The sequence below is a fragment of the Gossypium arboreum genome, chromosome 10 (assembly GCF_025698485.1).
Source record: "Gossypium arboreum isolate Shixiya-1 chromosome 10, ASM2569848v2, whole genome shotgun sequence".
In the NCBI taxonomy this organism is placed as follows: domain Eukaryota; kingdom Viridiplantae; phylum Streptophyta; class Magnoliopsida; order Malvales; family Malvaceae; genus Gossypium; species Gossypium arboreum.
In genome coordinates, this window is record NC_069079.1 from 28,024,957 (window position 1) to 28,030,956 (window position 6,000).

The window sequence follows — 6,000 nt, forward strand, 5'->3', positions numbered from 1 at the left end:
CGTTAGGTTTAGTTGAGTTGAAGGAATGGCCGAAGAAGAAAGAGGGGTACGAACGAAATGGTAGGAATGAAATGGTATGAACGAAAGGATATGAACGAATTGGTCGGTTTAGGTTCGATTTGGTAAAGAAGAAATGGGTTTAAAAAAAATATGGATTGAACAAAAAGTGCAAACAAGAACCAATACCGATATGGTATTGACCCGTTGTTTATAGGCCCTTTGAGTTTGGTTTAGGTTTGGTGAAGGAAACCTCGACCCACTATCTAACAAGATAGGAACCTCGGTATTGTTCGAACGCCACACTATAGGTAGTGATAAGTTCAGGTTCGACAAAGGAAACGGTTGACGCAGCTAGATCGCTAGGAAAGCCAATCGAATCTTTGAACAAAATGGAGAAAAAGTTGCCTCACAATTTTGGCAGCATAACATTAACAAAGAGTCAAAAGTTTTTAAACAAAGAAATGAACTAGCTATTTATAGCATTTAGAAGGCTAGCCGAATAGCCAACTTAAGCTAGCTGAACAACCTTTTTTTTCAGCCTAATTAAGTTAGAAAATTCCAAAATATATTTAGGAAAATTCTTTGAAACATGTCAGCCATGGAAAACGTCAATGGATAGCCTCTTGAAGCTTCTAGTAGCTGAACAATTATAGAAGAGCTGAAATGAGATGAATGGGCAAGCTTGAATTCGGCCAAGGGGGTGTACTTCATTAATTGGACAGCCTTAGTTAGCTAAAAAGTGTTGAGCTAATTAAAGGCAACTTGGAGCCCCTCAATAGACCTTTAAGTGTGAAACCGAATGTGAGCAGCCTCCCTTATATGAACACACTAAACCAAACAGCCTATAGGTGTGAAAGGAATGTTCAGCAAATGTGAAAACATTTAAATTGATTTGGAGAGCTGACCGGACACTTTGAAAAGAACAAACAGCAGGTTGAGGTGGCTGTTGCAATAACCGAACAATCATGCCTCTTGGAGAAGAGAAAACAGCAGCTATCTAGCTTTAATGTCATCCCCACAATGTACCTGCACCTATATTAATTCATCTCATTAATTCAACTTAGACACATTAATTCCAGTAGCTCAAAGACACATTTAAATCATGTAATAAGCTAGGACAAATTAAAAACATGCTGGAACTAAGACACATTAAATTCAGTTGCACTAAATAACAAGAAATATATTCGTCCTAATTTAGACACTTTAAATTGCTGTAGCATAACACATTAATTTCATGTTCTGATTTTGGACAAATTAAATACTTTAATATTTTTTGAGCTAAAAGTAACGTGCAATTTATTTAATTAATTAAAAATGCAAAGCTAGAAAAATAAAATGAGCTCAATTGAGCTGAAACGAGATATAGGTGCATGAGCTAGTAACGAGCTAGGGGTGAGCTAGTAACGAGCTAGGGGTAAGCTCGTGAGCTAAATTCGAGCTAGGTTCGGACTCGTAAGCTGGACTCGAGCTGGAAAGCTGGACATGAGCTGAATCTGAACTAGTAACAAATTGCGAGGTGAACTAGAAGAGTTAATATAAGCTTCCTCACTGCGGCTGGGCTGAGTTTCATCCCAAATTCGAGCTACAAGAGCTGAAATAGAATCTTTGAAAGCCTTAGCTCGAGCTTGGGTGATAGGGCCTTGTGGTAGCGTCAGATGATCTTTACTCGAACTAGCTGAACCGTTGGGCGCGCTCGCATCAGAGTGTAGGGATGGGTAGGTTGATTTAATACCCACATGGAGTGTAGGGTTGGACGGAGATGGTGTATAGAGGCTGGTTGGGTAGGACTCTGTTTATTGATTACTATTTGCATTACTATCACTGTGATGGGCTAAAGCCCTAATGCATATCTGATACTAAACTGAAAGGGGCTAAGGCCCGAACTGCTACTGAGACTGAAATGGGCTTAGGCCCAGACTGCATTTGATTGTTTGATTGTGATTGACTGCATGTATGTTATCTGTGGAGATTACACACTGAGTTTACGTAAACTCACCCTTTCTATTTTAACTATACAGGTAATCCCCAGACCTGGCGGTTTGGTGCAGCGAAGGACTCGACGGTGGCCACACATATTTAAATTGCTTTACTTTTGTTTATGGTTTTATTGATTATGGGGTATTTTTATGTAGTTGGACTTTATGGACTGTTTTGCTTTAACTTTGGAAATATAATTGCTTTTACGGGCTTACAACTTCAGACTTAACAAAATACGGATTTTTCTAATAACCAAGGTTTTCCATGAAATAAACTATTTTACTTAGAATAAATTATTTGTAAAGCTTCCGCAACGAATTGTGTTTTAAAACAATCAACTAGATAAGTAAATGGTTTCCAAAACTAATAGGAGTAATAAACGAATATAGTTTTATCGTAATAAATTAGTTTTCAAAATTCCATTCCATGTGACATCGCCAGATTCGACCATAACGTCTAGGCCGGGTTTGGGGTGTTACCAAAATAAGTCACCTAAGGCATCTCCAAGAGCCTAACTAGAGCGCATGAAGAGGTACATCCCCTAGGGTAAGTTTGAAGCTTATCCTCTTTTGAATTTTACTTGTACTTATATTCTGAATCAAGTAAAAAGCCTGGGTATCTTGCCTGCTCCTTCCCCTATGAGGCACAAACTAAGAAGGTTAGATTTGAGAGAAAAGTGTGCTTTCTACAATGATAGGGGGCACAAGACTGAAGATTGTTTCTTTTTAAAAGATGCTATTGAAGAAGCGATGAGGAATGACGAGCTCACAGACTTTATGGCTCAAAGTGTCACTCAACAAGGCCAAAGTTCGCATACTGAGGATAAGGGCAAGCAAAAGGTAAGAAGGACCATACATGTAATTGTTGGTACAGATGAAGATTAGGCAGCCTCTAGTGTAAAGAGAAAAGGTCACCTAAGGAGTGTAATGTTGGTGAATTCGTCTAAAAGATTGTGTCAGTAAGGGAAATGGAGAGTCGAATTTAGCAACGAAGATGATGACCCTTATTGATATTAGATCCTACATAATTGAATAGAGTTGCATGTAATTCTAGAAATAGAATGACATAAATCTATCGAATTAGATTCAAATCTAATAGGGGGATCTATAGAGCAAATTAATGCAATAGTATGTGTTTTAATTTGGAAAAAAATTTAATTAATCAACCTAGAGTTAGTTGCTCTTATGCTCAAAAGAGATATTAGCATAAATTAGAGATTTCTACGGATTAAAAAGCTAAGAACAGAAATTGCATAAATTAGATTGAGAACTATAGATGAAATCTAAGCAGATTCTTACCTAGGTATTTTTTTTCACTTGGTTAATATTTGATTTTTTTTGTGTGTGTGTTTTATTCTTCTGTGCATTCATTAGCTAATTTAGATAGTTTGATTTAATTTTAATTAAGCTCTTGAATTATTAGGTTAAATAGTAGAAATATGATAATTACCAGTAATTGTAGTCCTCGAGGGAACGATATTTATGCTCTCCATAGCTATACTATTAATTGATAGGTGCACTTGGCTTAGTCAATTTATTAGTTAATTTGGTAGACATCAAGAAGTTGATTAAGTATATGATCTCAACTATTACAAATACACTATTTAATTAGCCACCATCTCTAGAAGTGCTTCGCGTTGAAAGAGAAGATCATACAACTCTATGAAGAAGGGAAAATCAGGTTTGAAAATGTAACATAATCAAGCTTGGCATTAGCCGGTATGATTTCTTAAACCAATATGATGAATAGAACCATAAAATTCTACTCTTTTGATTTTATTGCACTGATTCCAAGCACAATCAAGATGATGGATTGCTAAGGGACTGGGGGCAATTTTTTGTTTCCAAGATATCAAAATAAATAAATAATCATGGTTGGGCATTAGTTACATCCAATAAAAAAGCAACACTCCTAGCCACAAGATTAAACTATTATATTTCTCCTAAACACAAGATTAAATGGTTCATCTCAAAGAAAACAAATGATGATGCTCCTAAGCACGAGCTTAACTGTTCATCTAAAAAATGATTCTCGAGCTTAAATTGTTTATCAAAAACATGACCCTCAGAAGCACGAGTTTAAACTGTTAAATCTAAAATATGATGCTCCTAAGCACAAGCTTAAATTGTTTATCCAAAAAAAAAACGATGCTCTTAACCACAAGATTAAATTACCATCCAAAAAACCTTTGAATTACGTCATAACTTGCTCTTTCAAAATACGAGGGTATATAGGTTGCATGGTTTCATTGCCAAATTCAATCTAACTAAAAAGAAAATATTATTGATGGCATCATTAGAATATTGTAGATCTTGACAATTAGCTTCAAAGATGAATTTTGACATCGAAAGCAAATCAAATTTCTAGAATTGCCTACTTTCTACACTTAACAAAAGTTATGTTTGAGACTAAGTCTTAAGGGGGAACTTATAAAAGGAGAAAATTTGACCAATCAGAATTCATCTTGTGTCATTATTGTTGATCTCAAATTAATAATGAAAGGAAAAATCAAGAAATCAAATAATTTTAACACTTTTATAAAGAAATCATATTCTTTAAAAATGATTTTATTTCTAATTAATTTAAATTAATAAATGATAAATAATAAATAAAAGAGTTTAAACCTTGTAGATCACTCAAATGAAGAGTCTGTATATTCCACAATTTTTTTTTTTTACTTGATTGACTAACACTATAGAAATGGGTCGTTTCTAAGCCATTTAACAAAGCTTCTAAACTTCACAAGTTTAGAATTGAAGCCTAAAGAGAAGATTTTGAAGACTAGAAAGTTTCTCTAAAATCTCAAGAAATCTCTTAAGAAATGAAAAAAATAAAAAAATAAAAACTTCTAAAGAGTGCCACCCTAGTTTTGAAGAAAGTTGTTATTCATTCCCATTTAACAAACATAAAGGAGGTTAAACTCGTTTTTCAAGGTCAAGCTTAAAAGGCCCTTGAAGTGGAGTCATCCATCCAATATCAAGTTTAAACAACCCTTAGGTCAAAGCTCTCCCCAACTTGGTTCATAAACACAAAGAAGATAAACTCATTCGTCATGATCAAGTCTAGAAAACCTTTGAAGTGGAACAATCCATTTAAGGTCAAGTCCTGTAGATCTTTGGATTCAAATTCTCCTTAAACTTACTTTTAAGATCAAGTCTCAACAACTCTTGAAGTATATTTTGATTCAAAATCAAGTTCTAAAGACCTTTAAATCTAAATAAAATCTTCAAAAATGTATCTCTTCAAATTTATCTAAGATCAAGTCTAAACAATCATTATATTAAAGCTCCATTAAGGAAAGAACCAAATGATTTATTTAGAGATTGTAACTCAAATTTTATAAAATAAAATTGATTTGATTTGTTCTAAATTTTCAGCAGGGGTATAGATAAGAGCAGGCAATGGACTTGGCTGAATGGTATTATCATAAATTTTTATTGCCTCCAAAATGTAATTTGTTGAATTTAATGTTTTTAACTTTCTTTTAAATGGAACAATTGCGATTCTAGCGTTCTAAAAAGTTTAAAATTTTCAATTTAAGTCATGTTAATATAACTTGTTAGTCCTTTTTTTAGTTTTATGTCGACCCGTATCACATAAATTTGAACTTGGGTTTTATTTTGACTTGAAGTTTGTGTATTGTAAGTCTTCAAAATTTGAACTTATGCTGGAGTGTAATGACATTTTATTGATAATTAATACTTATTATTAAATTGAGTGATAATTATTGTATATTTCAATCTAGAAAAGCAAAGAAAAAGAAATTGGCGTAATGCCCCCCTAATACGACTGTGGCAGCTATGTTTTCGGCATAATTTTAGTTTTATTAGTTAACATGTGAACATATTGACTTCACCTTTATACCACATATTTCTATGATTTATTTTGTATAAAATTTCTCAAAATTTATTTCTACTCTTTACCCAGAATTTAATGGAAGAAATAAATTAACATAATCGAATTATAATCATTTTATGTGTATTTTTTTCATTTATAATTATTCACTTTACACCCCATAATAAG